The 21,497-nt window shown below is 42.4% G+C and overlaps 1 protein-coding gene and 1 pseudogene across 15 annotated transcripts in view; both read right to left on the bottom strand.

Moving 5' to 3' along the window:
• The window catches only part of ALPK1 (alpha kinase 1), a 150,230-nt gene that overhangs the window by 91,881 nt on the left and 36,852 nt on the right, over positions 1-21,497 (bottom strand). For 12 of the 14 annotated variants that reach the window (XM_023219960.3, XM_023219950.2, XM_023219961.2 and 9 more), the window contains one exon: positions 18,035-18,182. The exons of 1 other annotated variant lie outside the window; for it this stretch is intronic. The gene's annotated coding sequence lies outside the window, so the exon portion shown is untranslated. Of the gene's footprint in view, positions 1-11,506; positions 11,567-18,034; positions 18,183-21,497 lie in introns of those variants that run through there. One more of the 14 variants, XM_023219959.1, reaches the window with a different exon arrangement.
• LOC111547899 lies at positions 4-6,264 on the bottom strand (annotated as a pseudogene). Its single transcript, XR_002733262.3, has one exon. The product of XR_002733262.3 is annotated as a regulator of telomere elongation helicase 1 pseudogene (transcript).

Here is a 21,497-nt window from a genome sequence, read left to right as displayed (position 1 = left end):
AGAACAGGAAGGGCCAAGAGTAACCAAAATACTCAGGATCCCCAAGCAGGATAAATAATAAATAAATATCTATATATAAAAATACCATAATGAAGCCATGGAACACAAAAGACATAGATCTTTAAAGCAACTAGAGAGAAAAGACAAATTACCTCCAAAGAAAAAACAATGGACTTACATACAGTTGGTTACCTAAAAGCAACAATGTAAACAAGAAGACAGCAAAAGGATATCTTTCATGTGCTGGGGGAAAAACTTGCAAAATAAAGGTATTTTAAAAGAAACATCAATAGATCCTCACTAAACATATTTCTAAAGTATGTACTTTAGAGAGAAAGATCACTGATCAAAGGCTTGAGAGTCAAGCAGAACTAATAAGCAAAAAAACTTGTAGATTATTGGCAAAATCTAAGCAAACATTGATTGTATTTAACATAAAGCTACAACAATAACAATGTATCGAAGAGATTTCTGCACTCCCATATTCATTGCAGCATTATTCACAATAGCCAAGATATGGAACCAACCTAAATTATCATACAAAACAATTGTAGTTAATATAAAGCTACAACAATAACAATGTATCGAAGAGATTTCTGCACTCTTATATTCATGGCAGCATTATTCACAATAGCCAAGATACGGAAGCAGCCTAAATTTCCATCAAGGATAAATGAATAAAGAAAATGTCATATATATATACACAATGGAATATTATTCAGCCTTAAAATAGAAGGAAATCCTATCATCTGCAACAACATGGATGATCCTGGAGGATGTTATGTTAAATGAAATAAGACAGATACAGAAAGATAAATAACATATGATCTCACGTATTTGTGAAATCTAAAAATGTTGAATTCATAGACACATAGAGCAGCACGGGGGTTACTAGGAGATGCAGGGATGGGGTCAGGGCCTGGGGAGAAGTTGGTCAAAGGATGCAAAATTTCAGTTAGAGAGGAGAAATGAACTCAAGAGGTCTGTTGGATCTGGTGACTATAGTTAATAACTATAGTTATTGAAAATAATTCTATTGTATGCTTGCAAATTGCTAAGAGTAGATTTTAAGTGTTCTCTGGCCTATTATTCTGTTGAGTGGGTTCTTGGCCCACGACAGCCGGACAGGCAGGTGATCAAGCCACATTGGGCATGCTGAGGGCCTCCATGGGCACTCACTAGGGCTCTGGCCAGAAGACCTGAGTGATGCTCTGATTCCTGGAGGCAGTGTGGCAGGCTGGGCACATCCTAGAGGCCCCACTCAGACACTGCATGCAGGTGGGGAGGTCTGGGGGACTGGCTTGGCCCTGCAGCCACACCATCCTCCCCCAAGGCCGCTGCTGGCCTCTGTCTAAGGAAGGATGAGATCTTGCTCTGGGTCTTCCCAGGCTTCTTGCACCATGAGGGGTCTGATTGGGAAGCCCCGTGGGTGAGCACAGGAGCGTGGCAAGACTCTCCTCTTGGGGTAGTGGCGGCTTCATGCCTGGGTAGGACCAGCTGGCCAGGTCTGTGCATGTCTGCAAGAAGTGCTGCTAGTGGTGTGGATGCACAAACATGCTGAACCTCTGCAGCAGGGGGAAGTCCTCAGGCTTCGCAATGGTCAGTGCGGCCAGTACGGCCAGGATCTTGTCCAGGTCGTCAGCCTGCTTGTAGGCTGTCAGTGCTGCCAAGAGCTGGCTACAGCCTGTGGACCCCAGGGCCCTGTGGGCATCTGCCAGGTAAGCACTCACGGTGTGCTGGCCCTGCTTCCCTGCTCTGGACGCTCTGGACCCCCACTGTGGGTACCTGCCAGGGTCTCCTGTGGGGGGTGATCTGGGGGACAGGTGGGATCTGCCCTGGTTCAGGTGCTCTCTGGGGTCCAGCTGCTGGGCCACAGCCTTGGACAGGGTCAGCTTGGGATCCGGTGCTGTCCTTCCAGCAGGGTCCAGGGCTGGCTGTGCCCACTGCTTTCGGGGCATGCTGTGCTCAGGCTGATAGCTGCAGCCTTGTCCTGTTAGCTGTATACAGACCTCCTCAAACTGCTGCTTGTGGTGGGGCCACACAAACTGGTAGAAGTGTTGGAGCAGGCTGTGTTTCTTGGGGTTGTCAGCAAAGAGGAGGCCGAGACAGGCCGCCAGGGCAGCTAAGTCATCAGAACCCTTGTAGTCCTGCAGGACCTGGGTGAAGGTGGTGAAGTTGGCTTGGCTCAGCTTCTGCTTCACGGCCACCATGAAGAGCTTGGCCTTGTCTGCCCATGCACCAGCCACGGACTCCTCCAACTGGCTGACCAGCCAGATCTTCTTCCTCCTTCCTTGCGGCTCCTCTGCCAGCCTCTTAGATGAGAGGGACAAGGTGGAGCACCTGTGGGTTTGCTCCTCGCCAGGGCCCCCCAGTCCACCACCAGCAGCTGGTGACCCTGACAGCCTCTGCTTCAGGTTGAGGACATGCAGGTCCAGACTCTTAGCTTTCCTGGTGGAGAGGAGGGGGCCAGGTGACTTAGCCACCCTGACAGTGTCTTCTCCCTCACACAAACTGGGTGCTGCAGCCCGGGGTGCTGGTGCTGGCATAGTTCACTTAGCAACACAGAACTGGGCCATGTCTTGGATGACATGGCCAAAGTTGTTCAACACCCTGATGTGGGGACACACCCAGTAGGGCAGCTGGGCTCTGGGGTCGGCAAAGGCGAACCTGTGGTCACAGAGGAAGACAGCCCCACAGTTCTGGTAGTGCCAGATCACTCGCTTAATGACCTGGTTCACAGCCCTGGATGCCTGCTGCCAGTACCACTCTTGCCCAGAGAGGAACTGGCCCCCAGCCCCAACCTAGCCCTTCATCTCATCCAGGAACTGAATCCTGAGGACAACCAGGGGTCCATGCATGGGGGCTATGAGAGGCCTGTGACGATCACACTACAGCCATTATTGTTTGAGAAGTCCAGCCCCTCCCTGGCCTTTCCCTGGCATACTGCCAGTAAGACAGCGCTGGTAGACCTGGGGAAGGCAGTCCTCACTTAGTAAGCACTCATGGTCTCAGAGAAGCTGCTTTTGCTCCTGGGCTCCACAAACAGAGGCTTCAGTGCATCCTAGCCAAGACACGGGCCTGCCAGAACTCCAGGCTCTTTTCTATGATGGGATATGAAGGGAAGAAGATCAGGAGCCCACAGGGCACCACGTGGGTGATGTTGCCCAGAGCCATCCCCAAGGAGGACAAGCACTCCTCGGAAAACCGTCTGTCAAACGCTGAGCTCAACTGGGCTCTGTCAGGGCCTCTGAGGACGATCCCCACCCAGATCTGGTGCTTGTCGATGATGTGTGGGTTCTCCAGGCAGACTGGAAAAGGGATCTACATCTCCAGGGCAAAGGAGGATCCCGGGACCAGCGTGCCACCAGTGAGGATGAGAAATCAGACGCCCTGACAGACCAGCTTGCGCATGGTGTGGCCAGGACTGAAGCACCCGTAGCTCAGCACCTTCCCTTGCTTTCTGGCTGCAGTGGTGCTCCAGGTATCAGATGGCTGAGCCGCCCTCCGATGACGGGCATGAGAATGGATGTGCACTTTATAGGCCCCCAGCCTTGCCAGGGAACCAGGGCCACCCTCGGAGGGGTCTACACTGAACGCGATCTGGATGATATCTGCCAGCTTCTGCAGTCCGGTCTTGTTGGCGAACACTCCAGCACGTCCTGCCAGGTCCTGCATGATCTGGTCCAGCGAGTCCAGGATGCAGCCATTGGTCTGTAACATGATCTGGGCTTCAGCAAACAGCTCAAAGATGTAGCTCCCAGACTTGGTGACACCGCTGTCATCTCCAGGGAGCTCAACGGCATTGATGGCCTACTCCAGGCAGAGCAGGATCATCGTCAGCTTTGCAATGTCTTGCAGCTCCATGTTCAGCCCTGAGCTGGTGGAGTCCCACTGAACTCTGAGTGGGGCTCAGCCTGCTGCGCTGCCTTGATCTGCTCCTCCAGCACCTGGTCTATGATGTCCAGTCCCGAAGCCAGGTCATGGGGTGTCAGGTCAAAGGATGCCAGTTCTTCACACAGCTCCACGTTGTGAGTTTCATCAAAGATCAGGACCATCCCCTTCAGGTCAATGTTGTGTGCTCTGCGCCTCTTGGCATTCAACAAGTAACTGTATGGCATGAAGATGATGTCGGCTTGCTGCTTCAGGTTCTGGGACAGGTAATAAGGGCATACCCCATGCTTGCTTCCCCTCTTGACCAAGTCCTCTATGTCCAGGATGGGGCTGATCAGCTCCTGCTCCAGGCTTTTCTCTTCTACATTGTTGTAGAAATTAGAGTGACTTTCCACCTTCTTGCAGCACAAGTGGATCTTCATGTGGTTAATCTTCTGCTTCTTCACCTCAGAGTGGATGCACAGCTGCTCCTGGGAGCCCAGCACACACACCTTAGGCTGGTAGGAGATGTTCCGAAGTTCGTTGATGACCTGTGTGAGTTGTAAGAGGGTCCTAAAGGCGTAGATGATCTTTGGGATGTCCGTGTTGCAAGCTATGGGGTCTTCAACAGCAGCAGCAGCACTGTCCCATGATGACAAAGGCCCGATCTGCAAGAAGCTCCTCTTGCACCCTCTTGGCAATATTGCGGGTAAAGATGGTGTCTTGGATGTTCTCACCAGGCCAGCGTGGTGCACAGGAGGCAGTGTCTTCCCTGCGCCGGTGGGGCTCTCCGGGATGCCATTCACCTTCTCCTGCAGACATTCCAGGACCTTGGTCATGTACTCCTGTTGGCATTTATAGGGCTGGAAAGGGAAGTCTATGGTCACACCATTCAGGACTATCTTGGGCATATCAGCCTCTTCTCAGGAGGGCACAGAGTGTGCCTGAGGGGCAGGCTATTCGGGTCTGTGCGAAAAAACCACTCCAAACACCTCAGGGTCTCAACACCTCTGGATAATTAATGCGAGCATGCGCACTGGGACACAACGCTGTTCTCTTCTAGAATCCCTATGGAACAGGTTCCTGTCTTGTCTCTGCAGCGAGCCTTCCAGAACCGGAGGCCCTCCGAAACTCAACCGACTCCAGTCGAGCGCTGCCACCGCGTCTCCCGCTGTCAGACAATTCAGACTTCGGGGGCTAAGGCGCGCAGTCGCCCCTGAGCGCGCTGCACTTTCGCCCCCACTTCCGGTCAGCTGCTTTGTGCTCCCGTTGGAAACGTTCCCCCGCGGAGGGGGTCCGCCTGCTCTTCGGCCACCAGCTGTCTACTCTGCCCTTTGCGCGTTCTGTGTCCAGCTTCCCTGCTCAGTGAACCTCACTTCCATCGCCCACAGGCAGAAATCTGGGGTCCCGCCCGTCTCCTCCCTTGATGTCATCCCCCACCAGGGTCTCCGTTCCACTGCCACCTCCCTAGGCCCAGCCACCACCATTGCCCGGAGAGCTGCGTGGGCCTCCTGCCCAGAGGCATCTTTTTATTGCCCGAGTGTGAGCCCACTGCTTTCCTGAAAATTTGAAAACGGCTGCCCCTTGCCCAGGACCCGGCTCCTGAGAGCCCTGACTGCCTCCTCTTCTTCCTCTCCCGCTTGGTCCAGCTTCTGCTCGGGTCGCTGTCTCCTGCACTGGTCCGGGTAGGCCTCCCTGAGTCCCCAGCATCCAGCACTGGCTGACAGCAAGGCGGACTTGAAACATATAATTTTACCAACAAAATTTTAAGAACCGTTCAACAACCCGATAAATCTAACCTTAGGCAAAATATCTTAAATTTGCAACAAATGCTTAGAAAATGAAATTTAATAAAAATACATCATTTACAATGGTACAAAATATGTAAGGTATAAAAGTAATATATATGAAGTATCTGAGATTAATTCTAGTATATTGCACAAGACTTTCAGAGAAAAAATTATAACATTTACCTCATGGGAAGACATGAGGAGATATTCCATGTTTGTGGTCTGGAAAACTCAACATTCAAATTAATCTGTAACTTTAATGCAACTGCAGTCAAAATCTCAACAGTTCTGTTTGTGTCTGTGTGTCTTTGTGTGTAACCTAAAAAGGTGATTTTAAAATTTGTATGGAAAAACAGTTTAAGAATAATAAAGACATTCCTGATAAAGAATAATGAGGAGAGCACAGTGTTATACCAAATGTCAATAATAAATATATAATTAAGTGATGCAAAAATTATTGGCACTTAGAAAAATTGACCTTACAGTCCAGGCGTGGTGGCTCACGCCTGTAATTCCAGCACTTTGGGAGGCCGAGGTGGGCGGATCACTTGAGGCCAGGAGTTCAAGACCAGCCTGGACAACATGGTGAAACCCCATATGTACTAAAAACACAAAAATTAGCTGGGTGTGGTGGCTCATGCTTGTAATCTGAGCTACCTGGGAGGCTGAGGCTCGAGACTCACTTGAACCTGGGAGATGGAGGCTGCAGTGAGCCAAGATCATACCATTACACTCCAGCCCCTAGCTGATAGAGTGAAGACTCTGTCTGAAAACAAACAACAAAAACCAAAACAGAACAAAACAAAACAATAAATGGTAAAAGAAAAATTGACCTTACAAATAAAATAGTGAGTCCAGCAAGAGACCTACATATATACGGGGACTTGATTTATTACAGAGCTCGATATATGACATTGAGCTAACTGGTTATTTATTTCAAATCAATATTAGTTAAAAACTTAAAGGTGAAAGATGAAACTACACAATGTATAAAAGAATATGTAATAGAGAATACCTTTCATTAGGGAAAAATGTTTTAATTGCTTGCAAAAAGCAACCAAATCATAAGGGAAAAGATTGTAATTAAGGATAAACTTCTGATTAGTAAAATGACACCATAAGAAAATGGAAAGAAAAATCACAAACTGGGAGACAGTATTTGTAGCTTTGGTAGCTGACAAAAGATTTCTACCCTGAATATATAAAGAATTTCTGTAAATCAATGAGAAAAAGACCAACCACATAGTAGGAAAAGAATAGACAAAAGACTTGAACAGACACTTCACAGGAGAAGAAAAGTGAATGGCTAATAAACATATGAAAAGTGTCTGACCTCATTAGTAATCAGGAAATACAAGCTCAAACCACATTGGAAAACCCTTCACAACTTATTTATTTATTTATTTATTTATTTATTTATTTATTTATTTATTTATTTATTTTGAGACAGAGTCTCACTCTGTAGCTCAGGTTGTAGTGCAGTGGTGCAATCTTGGCTCACTGAAACCTATGCCTCCTAGGTTCAAGCAATTCTCCTGCTTCAACTTTCCGTGTAGCTGGGATTACAGGCCTGCACCACCACACCTGGCTAATTTTTTGTATTTTTAGTAGAGACAGGGTTTTGCCATGTTGGCCAGGCTGGTCTTGAACTCCTGACCTCAAGTGATCCACCCGCCTCAGCTTCCCAAAGTGCTGAGATTACAGGTGTGAGCCCCCACGCTTGGCCCCTTCACAACTTCTTGATTGAAAAAAAAAAAAGCAACTGGATAATAACAATCGTCAAGAACAGTCAGTGTTAGTTACTCCAAGTCACCATTATTGGAACCTACAGTTCAGCATTATCCAGTAAAATCAAAGATGCACACTCACTGACCCAGTGTCCACTCTTAAGTATATACTCTAATTTAGAGAAATTCTTGTATCTGTATCTAGGGGCTATGTATAAGAATCTTCATAGTGACACAGTTTGTAATTAGCAAACAAGCAAAAGGAAACAAACCATATGTCCTTCATGGGGAGAGTGGATTAGAAAAGTGAATTAAGGCCAGGTGTGATGCTCACACCTGTAATCCCAGCACTTTGGGAGGCTGAGGCAGGTGGATCGCTTGAGCCCAGGAGTTCAAGACCAGCCTGAATAACATGGAAAAACTCCATCTTTACAAAAAATACAAAAATTAACCAGGTGTGGTGGCATGCACCTGTGGTCCCAGCTACTCAGAAGGCTGAGGTAGGAGGATGTCTTGAGCCTGGTAGGCAGAGGTTGCAATGAGCTGAGATTGCACCAGTGCAGTCCAGTTCAGCCTGGGTGACAGAATGAGACCCTATCTCAAAAAAAAAAAAAAAGAAAAAAAAAAAGAAAGAAAGAAAAAAAAGGAAAGGAAAGGAAAGGAAGAAGAGAAAGAAATAAAGGAAGAGAGAGAGAGAAAGAAAGAGAGAGAAAGGAAGGAAACTGAAGTACATTCATACGTTGCGAAAAAATAAACAAATGAATAACTTATAGTTACACATAACAACATGGGTAAATCTTAGAAATATAAAAAGCAGTCACAGAGGAATGCATGCATAAAATTTACAAACATAACCAAACAATATATTGTTACAGGATACAAATATACAGTTGGCCTTTTGTATCTGTGGGTTCCACATTTATGAATTCAACCACCTGTGGATCAAAATATTTTAAAAAGGCCAGGTGTGGTGGCTCATGCCTGTAATCCTAGCACTTTGGGAGGCCGAGGCGGGCGGATCACGAGGTCAGGAGATTGAGACCATCCTGGCTAACACTGTGAAACCCTGTCTCTACTAAAAATACAAAAAATTAGCCAGGCGTGGTGGCGGGCGCCTGTAGTCCCAGCTACTCGGGAGGCTGAGGCAGGAGAATGGCATGAACCTGGGAGGCGGAGCTTGCAGTGAGCCGAGATTGCACCACTGCACTCTAGCCTGGGCAACAGAGTGAGACTCCGTCTCAAAAAAAACAAACAAAAAAAAGCAAAATATTTTTTAAAATCACCATAAAAATGATACAAATAAAAAAATACAATATAACAACTATTTACATAGCACTTACATATATTAGGTATTACAAGTAACCTAGAGATTATTTAAAGTATATGAGTAAGAATATATGTAAGTTATATACAAATATTATGCCATTTTCTATAATATCAGAGACTTAAGCATCCAAGAATTTTGGTATCCTAGGGATCCTGGAAGCAATCTCCCATGGATACCAATGGATGACTGTATATAATAAAATAACAAAGAAAAGTAATGATTAAGTAAAACTCAGAATTCTGGATTTCTTGAGGGGAGTAGGAAGAAGATGTAAAGGAAGTACATGGAGGAGACTTCAAAGCAAGTGGTATGTTTTTCTATTTAAATCGATGGTTTGGTCTATGGGGATTCATCATGTTTCATGTATATCACATCTATTTTATAAATTATTGATATCTATTCCACATTTGAAGAAAATATTAAAAAGAATAAAATGAAAACCCAAGCCTGGAAGTATTGGATAGGTAATGAATATCATTTACTGCTTTTAGGGTTGGAACCAAGGGCTGCATTGAGAGGTGGTAAAAGATATATGCTTTCAGAGCAGGGAGAGGCACTTGCACAGGAAATTCTAGAGGGAATGGGATTTGGAATTGCTGGATGCAGAAGTGAGTAAAAGAATACCAGTTGGAGAATGACATGAACAAAGACTGTGAGGAGGAGATCCTCATCTTATGTTGGGGATCCCTGGTAAGCATAGTCTATTGAGATAATTGATGATATAAAAGCAGTTTGAACTATTAGTTTGAGAAACACTAGATTGCCAAGAAATTCAACGTATCTTTTCATTCTATTTACATAGAAAATGAAATAAAAGACTAGGCACAGTGGCTCACATCTGTAATCCCAACAGTTTAGGAGGTTGAGGCAGGCAGATCACCTGAGGTCAGAAGTTTGAGATCAGCCTGGCCAACATGGCAAATCCCCATATCTACTAAAAATACAAAAATTAGCCAGGCATGGTGGTGCGTGCCTGTAATCTCAGTTACTTGGGAGGCTGAAGCAGGAGAATTGCTTGAACCCAGGAGGCAGAGGCTGCAGTGAGCCAAGATCGTGCCACTGTACTCCAGCCTGGTGACAGAACAAGACTCTGTAAAAAAACAAATAAAAAAAAAAAAAAAGAATTGTCTGATTTTTTTTTTAAAGCAAAATATATTTTAGGAAATTCTGTAAGTGAAAATGAAGGTCTTTGCTATGTCACTTTCATATCAACACTTACAGTCTGAGGACAATTTATTAAAATTGGAAATTGGATGCCAAAGCTGTCCCTTCCCTCTGTCTCTCTTGCCTTTCTGTCCCACCCTCCTCTCTCCAGTTCACTGCAGCTGAACGTGTTTACCAAACTTGACTTCTCAAGAAAGTGCAATGAGAGTGTTCCGGGTCATGAATGGGTTACCTCCCGGCCTGAAGGAGAAAAAATAGGAAAAAGAAAAGGCCATCACTGCAGAGGCTGCTGCTCATATTCTCCAGCTACAGTTACCCACTCCATCAGCCATGGTGACATCTGACGAATTATTAGCCTGGCCCACATAGCTGGAAGAGCAACATCTCAGGTCAAGGTGAGTCAAGCCTGCCATCTGGTCCTGGCTCTAGGCTCCTGCACTGATAACTTCAAAATGATACTTCCAGGAAAGTTTTCCCGGCATTTCTGCACCCCAAATGAGAGAACACTCACATAAACTCACTTCGTATGCCCCCAAATCCAGAACTATCATGATACTAGGAGGCAGTCATAAAGTAGGAAAAAAGATTTCCTAAACTTTAAAGAGCCTTCAACTTAAGGTGTATTCTCTGAGAGGCAGATAGTGTCCACCTATATTCTAGATAAAGAATCTGAGTCATGGAGGTGAAGAGGAGTAAGCTGAGTGATTTCCAAAAGCTATGACACAGAGAAGATCAGGATAAGAGTGCAGAGTCCTGACTCATTCTGAAAATGCATGGTCACTTTGCTTTCCACTAAATGGTACCAGAGGTCTGGAGAGAAACTCAGCAAGAGTAATTTTGGTGGAAGAGAAATAGTTTATCTTCAGAAGAAGAAATGCAGTAGCCTTGACCATTTAGTCTGTGCTACAGTGGGTGAGGCAATGGAAATGTGCTGTTTATACCAACAAAGTCAGAATACCCAAACTGCTGCATCTCTCCAGGGATGGAGTGGGAGGAGGAAGGGTCCAGATGTTGGTGTGGTACGTACATGAAAACAGCATGAAGCATATTGTAATATAAAATTGTTGGGGCTGTGAAACATTGCATTATTTTGATGAGGCCAGGAAATGTACGGATTAAGGATCGTTTGGCAATAGAGTATTTTAAAATCTGTATTTACAATTTTCACAGCCAGGAAAGTTAATTTATTTTGCATAGAACTATGTAGCTTTTGAAGTTAGAGATAGCCCACAAAGGAGCAGTCTGTCTTGGAGACATGAGATGCGGGGGCCCTGAAATAACAGGAGCAGAAAAATGAAGATGTTGAAATGAAGAATTGTGGTTTCACTGTTTTGATTATCAATAAACAGCCAAGTTAAGCACACACACTTTGCAGTGAGGCTTCCTAGGTTTAAATTTCTGCTACTTACTAGCTGAGTAGCTTTAGGCAAATCATGTCTCAGTTTTGTCATCTATAAAAAGGAGTAATAACAGTCTGGACGCAGTGGCTCATGCCTATAATCCCAGCGCTTTGGGAGGCCGAGGCAGGTGGATCAGGAGGTCAGGAGTTCGAGACCATCCTGGTTAACACGGTGAAATCCTGTCTCTACTAAAAATACAAACTATTAGCCAGGCGTGGTGGTACACACCTGTAGTCCCAGCTACTTGGGAGGCCGAGGCAGGAGAATTGCTTGAACTTGGGAGACGGAAGTTGCAGTGAGCCGAGATCACACCACTGCACTCTAGCCTGGGTGACAGAACAAGATTCTGTCTCAAAAAAAATAAAGTGGGGGGGGGGTGATAATAATAGGATCAATCTCACAGTTTTATAAGCATCAACTGAATTAACATATGTAAAACACAAAAAAATTGCCTAGCACGTAGTAAGTGCTTCATAGGTATCAGTTATTGCTATCAATAAAGTTTTCAAGCAATAAAATTTTATTTTTTAAGAGGTCATCCAATTTCTCCTAGTTTACTCTGGATTTGGTTTCCTTGTTGGTTTCATTACCGTTAAGGTTTTTGAGAAAGAAAATTGCTTGACTATGCAAAGTCTTCAGGTTCCTGATATTTTTCCAATATAAAGCCATGTAATATTAGGTTGATGCAAAAGTAATTGCGGTTTTTGCCATTGGGATTATCCCCTAGATAATTATCTGGATCCATATTCAATTAATGAATAGAAATTCTGTTCAATAATTGAAATGTTATGATCACTTATTAGACTTTTTCAGGGAAAAAGATGTGAATTTCATTTGCTTAAAACAAGACAAAAACAAAAACAAAAACCACATCCAGCCAACTTGGTTTAATCAGCTGTTTGCCTCTCAGCACTCAGCCTGCCTCTGTCTGAGGCATCAGAGAAGTGCGCCCTGAAGTGGCTGAGAGGAAAGAAGAGCCTCCATCGGATTACAGATCAGACAGAAACACCCACAGCCCCTCATCTTCTCCTTTGCTCAGAGACACACACAAAGCTCTTTATTTATTTTATACTTAAAATGTCAAAGGCGCCTGGGGGTGGGCCTCTGGCCTGGGGATTGGCAGACCACACTCCTGGGCTGACATAATGAAAGTCCACCATGTGGCTGTGTGATTCACACAGCGTGTGCATGTCACCAGCAGCCGATGGGTCTTGGCAGGAAGCCTCCTACTGGCTTGGGAACAAATAGGACTCTCATGTCCTCAAGTAGCCAGGAGACAGTAATGGAGAACCGCCTGGATGTCCGCACACTTTGTGGGCGCAAAGGCAGCAAACACCCACACGCCAAGCTATTCACAGAGTGACAACTAAGTACAGCCCAGCAGCAAGGGACTCTGTAGGACTAGCAGTCGACAGCAGAAGTCTACTAGTCCTGCCTGATCTTAAGGAGAACAAACCCAAAACGTGTCTGCAAAGAAAAGATAGCACATTTCATTTTTTATTGACTTACCTCTTGACATGGCGCCTAAGCACCTCATGGTGTGTGCAAAGCACAGAGACCTTGGCACAGCTAGCCTTCAGAGACCAACAGACTTGATTAGAAAACCAGGCCTTCTTCTATTCACTCTATAACTTGCAGTTTTAAGGCCCTTAAACTTAAAATTGAAATTCTGAATTTGAGAATCAAGAACGAGATTTCACCAGGCTGATTTGGAAAATGAGCACAGTTTTAGATTTTCAGGATTCTATACTTTCTATAAGAGTTATGTGACTGAGTGAAACGCGGCTCAGTTGCAAAGCAAATGTGCTCAGAGCGCCAATCACCTGGCTTAGGGGATGATTATTGTTTTTGAACCACTCTACTTACTTTCTTTGGTAGCTCTTCAAGCGGAAGAACTCTCATTTTCTCCTTTCTCTAATAAGGAGGATGGCGATCTGAGACTTAGTGTTAATTCCATTCTTTGCTTTTAGCTAATGAAGGAATATTTGCCAGTATAGAGCTAACAGTGTGATACAGGAAATTTTTAAAAAATGAGTAAATCGAAATAGGCAAGTGAAACACATTAGCTTCTACACAATCTATTACTGGTAAAAAATAATTGTTTCCTGCTCTTTCCTTAATGCTTGGCTTTCATAGCTAACTTAGCAGTTCAATGCATCGAATAAGATGCACTGTATCTGTAAACTTCTCAATGGTATTTAAGCATTTACTGAGTATCTGTTGTATACATATTTGGTATTTGGAAGGTTACCAGACAAACAGAAGAGATATTTTCAACCCACAGAAACAACTTCATTCGAGAAGTAAACATAATTTTATAATTCAACTTGTAAAAAATTCCAAAGCAACATTCTGACCCACAGGATGAGTTTACTTAAATTTAGGAAAGTTGGAGAATTCATTCCATCCTTCCTACTATTATAGTATTTAGAAGAAAAGGTATTTATTATTAGATCTTGACAAAGAAAATGGAACCAGGTTGATGATATCACTTGTATAAGATTACAGTGAGGAAGGTAGAAAGGAATATGGCTCCCGTTTGAAGATTAAGTCAAAAGTTCAGTGATTTGTCAGAGTTCAAATAGCAACTCACTAGGATTATGTGCCAGAAGTTAGACACAAACTTTTAAGGCCACTGTGGTTTTACCTGAGACCACTCTGTGTCCTGCTTTTTGCAGAGAAGAAACTGATCATCATACTGACAAGCAGAAATCATTATTTTAACAGAATGTTGATTCTATGACAGATATGTATATTGTAGTTTATTTAAAGACATGACTCTTAGGCTTGATTCTCAAATTTTAAAACACTGAAATAGCCACTGCTGTACTTTTCTGGGGAAAAAGTATCCTAATTTGACCTTATTCGAGCTACAATATAAGTCCAGAGGGACCAATGAAGAGGAAGAAAAGAACTGATGAGGTCTAAGTGGTGATTGCATTTATAGATTAGCCCTGACAGGAAGCAAATACATCTCCTCCCAGGAGGCCCCAGTGTAGTCAACTGAGAAGTGGGATGGTTATTTATAAGCACAGTGGACTTTTCCCATTACAATAAACATTTTAATTACTTTAAGTGAAAGATTATTTTTGCTGGTAGGAAGCTTGAAAAGTAAATATTGTACTGTTGCTTGTTTTTCGATGTCGGCTATATGTGCAATCTTCTATTCTTAACACTATTTCACACAGCAATTTGTCCTACCCTGAAATCATAATGGGAAAATAGCATACACTTAAGAAAGCATTTCACATATCAAAACCTGCAATGCCCCACGTGAGGAAAGAGTAGGCCAAATGACTGGTTGGCAGCATGGCCCCAGAGCAATTTCATTTCCATCTGTTTTATATGATGGCCATCCACATAAAATTTCATTGACCAATAAGTTTGGAAAACACTTATCCAAATGAATCAATGAAGATGGAGTAGGAGCGTAATGATGGTGTGATTTTTATTTTTCAACAAGGTGACACATTCTCATTCTAAAAGTTACTACCACATATCGCAAAACGTGTCAACCATGTAAATCCATGATGAAAGTCGTTAAGAGTCCTCATGAAACTGTTGTGTCTTGGAAGCAAAAACAGCTAATTTGTAATATGAGACTCAAATAATCAACTTCCTTTTTTAAAAATCAAAGTCCCATGATTTCTGACTGATAATATATGATATAATAACTGATATTAAGGAATTAGTGTTAATTTTTAAGGTGAGATAAAAGTAGTGTGGTTATATTTAAAAAGAGTTCATATCGGTTGGGCGTGGTGGCTCACACCTGCAATCCCAGCACTTTGGGAAGCCCAGGTGGGTGGATCACCTGAGGTCTGGAGTTCGAGACCAGCCTGACCAACATGGAGAAACCCCATCTCCATTAAAAATACAAAATTAGCCGGGCATGGCGGAGCATGCCTGTAATCCCAGGTACTCAGGAGGCTGAGACAGGAGAATTGCTTGAACCTGGGAGACAAAGGTTGCAGTGAGCCGAGATTGCACCATTGCACTCCAGCCTGGGCAACAAGAGTGAAACTCCAAAAATTCACATTGTTTAGGGATACATTCTGAAATATTTAGAAATGAAATTATATGAAGTCTGAGATTTGTTTCAAAAGAATTTGAGGCATGGAGGTGGGGCAAAATTAAAAATGTAAATTAGTCAAGATTGGCTATGGACTGCTAAATGTTGAAGCTACATAAGAGTACATGAAGTTTTTACATTGCCTCCTTTACTTTTGTAACAACATATTTGAAATTTTTAATAATAAAAATATTTAAGAATTCTGTTTTGAGGACCCCAAGAAAAAGGAATGGCCTTGATGAATTTTGAGAGGCAGCAAGAGCCCGTTCTGAAATTATTTGAAATCTCCTCTTCCCTGGTTAAGATGACCAACAAAATTGGGCTTTAGCCTCCCTAATATGACCACTACTCTGCAAAATGAAGCTACTGCTTTATCCAATTCTGTAAGTAAGTCCAGATTATGCATATTTGGAGTACCTGCTTAATGTGTTGCCAACAACACATGTATTTTTAAACAGGGCCCCATTCCACCTACATCCATATCATGTAATACTTCTAGGTTACTGTGCCTCATTGTCCTGTTAGCGTGTATTAGAAATCACAGCCGAACTGTAATGTTATCTTAATCAAAATACAAACAAAAAATTAAATGTGGTGCAAAAATAATCATACCATGTATTTCAAAGCCATTAGTATGGGTAAATGAGCACTGTCTAGAAAAACACGAGAAGCACGCCCCCTATTAACACCATCTTGGGAAATCAGAGGCGACAACTGTGAATGAGCATGGCAGCCATGCCTGCTTTTACAGAAACCAACACACTTCTGTTATTCTACTTTCTACCGAATTAAAAAATTAAACAACTGACAACAAAAATTCCAAACCGTGGGAAAGAAAATCTCCAATTTCATTGATCTTTAAACATTTTTTAAATATGAAAAAGTAGTCTGGTGGGTTGAATGCTTAGAGGTTTTGAACTAAATTAACTAACATTTTAAATCCGTAATTTGCTGTCACAGGTACCACCAAAAGACAAGATGGAGAGGGAAAATTGCTATTGGTTAAATACTTTCTGTACTTTAGGTGCTGTGCTGTGCACCTCAGACACAAAACCTTATGATATTGGCTTTATGATCCCCACTTTAGAGATGAAAAAGTTGAGGGTCATGGAGGTTAAGTAACTTTCCCAAGGTCACATACTAAATAAGGTGTGTATTCAGAATTTCCAGAAGACTTTGACCCCATGAGTGCTTTTAAAACCATTTGCCTTCCAGCCTGCTGACGCAGTCTTGAATATTTCAAAATGTATCAATACATTGAAAGATGTAACCCAAGTCCTTTTTAATGCTCTTAGACTGCCAATAAGATAATTCTATGAATTATTTTCTATGTATATATCACATATGTCATCTTCCAATTTACTGATGAATCAATTTCTACCTAGCCTGGTCCAAATCAAGTTAATCAAACTTCATACTTTTCTCTAACTATCCTAGAAAGAGACAGCCAAAAAGTCAGAAGTCTAATTCAACTGATCAGTTCCACTATTTTCACATTGGAAAGATAATTGCTTGCAACTGAGCTCTCCCTAGACTTCCACTCGCAGCAATTCAGGCTGGAACGTGCTCTCCTGTCACACTCTGTCTTCTCCAAGTGCGAGGGAGTTTTGTCTAGTAACAGATAATTAAAGACATGGCAGTGCCACTTGCTAGGATTTCACTCTTTCTCTTTTACATCTTATAAAAGAAGAAACTTCAGTTTAAAGATTAGATTTTTTTCCCTCTTTTCTAAAGCTGGGTATACCAACTGGCATCGGCTGTATTAAAATCAGGAGAAACCTCAATCAAAAAGCCTCTCTCGGAAGGCAGGCTTTCTTGTTAATATGCACCAACATGAAAGGCTTTCTTTTCATCCTATACAACTACAGTGTGTGTAAATTGCAGGGGGCTCATTGGCATAAATCTCGCCTGCGACCTCTGAGGTAAACTGGATTTACATTACTTTCTGACAAGAATTAAATGAAGGCCTTGTGGATATATGAACAGCCTTCTAGGCTGCAACAGATGGGCATGAATGTGCTCCCTAGGAAAACTATCAGTGACATCTGTGTCCTCCAAATTCTGGTGGTCTCAGCCAATTAACGGGGGTGGGGGGAGAAGGGGGGGAAGCGGTGGGGGTTGGGAGGCCACAGCACAGCCCCCAGCCAAAACCCAGGCAGAAGTGTTTGTGTTTGGAGATGGGATCAGGCTGGCCTGCAGCAGCGAGGTTAGCACTTTATTGTTATCATTCAAATGGAGAATGTGGCTTACAAGCTATTTGTATACCACAGTGAGGATAATATGATTTTTCTCATTTGACCGGAGGAGATGGCCCTCTCTTGCAGCTGATATCATATTTCAGTGCAATCTCTTTGAGACGGGTATTTACTTTTGTCTCTTCCGAGGCAGGCTGAGGGTGTTGCTCTCTGCCAGTTTCTGTAGTGCATTCATGAGTCACAAAGCAGGTGAACTCTAAGATGACACAGAGATCTATCTCCAAAACATTCTCCTTCAAAGTCTACTTCTTTCTTTCTTCAAAATTGCATGTACTGATTTCACCAAAAATTAAAAAAATAATCAAAACCAGGGCTTTCTAGTTAAAATAAAATAAAGTCAAGAGAAATCACATCAGATATCTTGAATGAAGTGGTGGAGGAATCCTTCAAAGGATACGATGAACCATGAACCCCACTGTCTGAATTTACCAGGTCTCAGGATGTCAGTTCCCCTGTGTTCAATTTGCAGGCAGGAGGAAAGCCGGAGAAACCAGGACAGAAGATAAGATTCCTCTCTGGCACCTCTCCTTTGCTGCAATCTCTTGGCCCACTTGCTTGGACTTGTAGGACTGGGGACCTGAAAGGATGAAAGTGGAGAAGAGAACTAACATTTACTTGTTCTGTAACAGGAGCAATCAGGAAAGGCATATGTAGGTATTCCAGGTCCCATGTATTCTGGGCCCCAGTAATAAGAGCAGAGGCTTTGGATCTAAAGTACCCAAGTCTGAATTCTAGCTCTGACATTTACTGCAATATGAGAGAATGGGCAAGTTACTTAACGCCTTTGTGTCTCACTTTCTCATCTGTAAAATTGAGCTAACAATTGTATTTACCTCTTAGTAAGGATAAAAGAATATGACATACAGAAAATGCTCTGATATTGCTGTGAGGGCTGTTTTTATCTACAGTTTACTGTGGATTGAAGGCCCGCGGTTAGAGTCCCAGACCTCTAAACTAGTTTGGCAAAATGAAAGGCATTGTGTTATACTAGCTTCTGAAAATTCAGAAAAGTGATTTTTCAAAAGAAGCAATTGTCATTGCTTTTAGGAGCCTGAGGTCATGCTTTAAAATTACATATTTTCTTCAATGTATAAGATTTTGAAACTCTTTGCTAAAATGAACTTAGTAAATATCAAAAGCATCTAGATCATTCTAAATTATAAAGTAGACTATCAAGAGGCAAGAAACATAACATTTAGACCAAAACAATGAAATGAAGGTGTTTATTTTCACCTCCTTTTCCTAATTGCAGGAGTGGAAATGAGTAGCTTGTTCTGTCCTAAATTGGTTATTATATGTGAAGTTTTAGGAGACAATGGCTTATCATGATAGTTTGGATGTAAACTGTACACCCCTTTGTCCTAGGTGTTGTTTAAAACATAGTAATTCCACACAACCATTGTGTACAACAGCAACAACAACAAAAGGAGGACAAGTGGACCTTCTAAACAAGGGGCCTACTGTCTAAGCCATAAATGCTCATAGTGCTGTTTTTAAAGTACATTTCACATAGGAATTCTTATTCTCTTCTTCTCAGTATGATTTTTTAAATGATCCAATTCTAAGAACTTTGGCAAGCTGAGTTTCAGCACAATGTAAGCTTGCTTCTAGAGGAAGTCAAATTGTTGGTCAATAAAAGAAGTCTCTTGCTCTTTCTCCACAGAACTCCCATGCTGGCTGGAGAAACCTGCGGCCTCAAAGGTGAGGGTGAAAGCAACTATAGGCATAATTTTTGTACAAGCTGTGACTTCATTACGCTGTAATAACAAACATAATTTTGTCTTATTCTCTTGGCACCAATATCATTATGTTGAGCAATAAATAGAAGAGAAGCCTTTGTCCCCACAGGGATTCAGAAAAGAATCAACACTAAACAAAAGCACCTGTTGTTTCGTTCTTGTAATGACCTCAGAAGTGACCAGTTGGCTGCATTCACCCCACACTCCTCCTTAGGCTTTGACCAACACTACCATCTCACACACCATTATTGGACGTAAAAAGAGAATAATTGAGGAGAAGATCAATAAATTTAAAAGCTCTTTTAAAAAAGACATAATGAATTTGGTACAGCACATATTTTTAGATCAAAGATGCCTTTGAAGTGACAAAACCCTAATCTATATACTAGTGAAGCACTTCCTTTCTCTCCCAAACTGCTTGTTGTCAAATAAAATGGAAGTTAAGGAAATTATCTTTATCTGAAAATGGCCAAAAGAAGCCATCACCTAATGACAGCCTTGTCACAAGCGACAATTGGGGAAATTGTCAGGAAGGCAAGGCCTAACAAGCAGCAGAGTGGGCTTGCTGTTTGCACTAATCTGGCCATGCAGCCCCCACACACAATCCCAGTCAGCTTGCTGTGTGAAACAGCTAAGGCTTTGTCAGCGTTAACAGGGACTGGAAAGAACACACTTTCATGAATATGTATTACCATCCCTCTATGTCTACAGAGACAAACCCTTCAAAACTGAGATATAAAACACACACACACACAGACACACACACCACCGACCAACAAAAACCAAGAGAACCTAAGCTACTTGGTTGAGAGTAGTGAAATGCTAGTAACTAAGCACCCAGTTCCATGTGTTTGCTGGGATCTTTATTTCCCAGCAATTGAGATAAAGTCTTTAGGCTTTCAATCTTTGGGAACCACGTGCGTGAATTCAAAGATGCCACACATCGTTACATGGATTGCAAATCACACATTTTATAGTGAATTCACTTTCCTAATACCAAATGTGTTCTGAAATTCTAATACTAAAATGAAAACAACTTTGATATCTTAACTAAGTGCATGTGCAGTTTTAAGAAACTGATCAAATCTCATACCGACTTCCCATGAAGTAGTAAAAGCACTATGTGGAAAATTATGAAGATGTAGCATTTCCCAACATTGAGTAGAAGGACATTGCGCAGGCACAAAGTGGAAATCACAAATAAGAAATTTTAAGGTGAAAAGGGTTGGGGGGAATCTACTCTGTAAGCCCTTTGTAATCTTAATAATAGTGTTTGTTTAAGAAAATCCATATTATGTGTATTTTTTTTCTTCAAAGATAAATTATTTTACATCCACCCCAGGGCATAGATCTGGTAAGATATTTTTGAATGACTGAAATTAGTTTTTCTACTAACATTGAAATTTAATTTAAGTATAAATATGTATGTGTGTGCATTTAACTTCACTTTTTTTTAGAAGCAGATACATAGGACAGAAAAGTATAAAGTTATTTCTTTTTTACTTTTTTCGATATGATAAAGTTTGGTTTCCCACCGTGCAAGAGACAAAGCTCAGTTTTGAAGGTTTTCTATATTACGCAATGTTTGCCGTAGACATTTACATTTCATTAGCATATTCTGCTCTACATGAAATCCAGCATTGAATGCTCCCAGCGCGCTAAAGCTAATCCTCTTTAAAGAGCTACAGGCTATATTACATGTGGCCACAGCAGCAGTCTTGCCATCGCTGCATCACTTTGAAGACGATGAACAGAGTTCTCTTGTGTGTCTGTCCATACCCAGACTCATAAACCTCTGCTTTCTGTGCTGTGAAATCCTTCTGTTTTCATCAAGGAGAATTACAAGGAGGCCGAAATCCAAGTTACCATTCTAAAAGCTGGACTGCACTTGAAGAGACGATATTATGCTGATTTCAGTTTTTCCTAAGTATCTATCCACAATCTTTTCAACTAAGATTAAAATGAACTATATCCAAGTATTTTTGGTTCTTTGATTAGGATCAAGTGCTAACCACACCTTCTGTCTAGGGAATCTGAGCCTGGATAATCAAGAGAAAGAGACTCAGCGATGTCACAGCTTTGCAGGGCAACATTAAACATTTAGATGCATAATTTCTAGGTAGCTCGCTTTTCCATAGACAAAGACGACTCAG

This window comes from Piliocolobus tephrosceles, chromosome 3 (genome assembly GCF_002776525.5).
Source record: "Piliocolobus tephrosceles isolate RC106 chromosome 3, ASM277652v3, whole genome shotgun sequence".
Taxonomy (NCBI): Eukaryota; Metazoa; Chordata; class Mammalia; order Primates; family Cercopithecidae; genus Piliocolobus; species Piliocolobus tephrosceles.
Note: the sequence above shows the minus strand (reverse complement) of the source record. Positions and strands in the feature narration are given on the sequence as shown.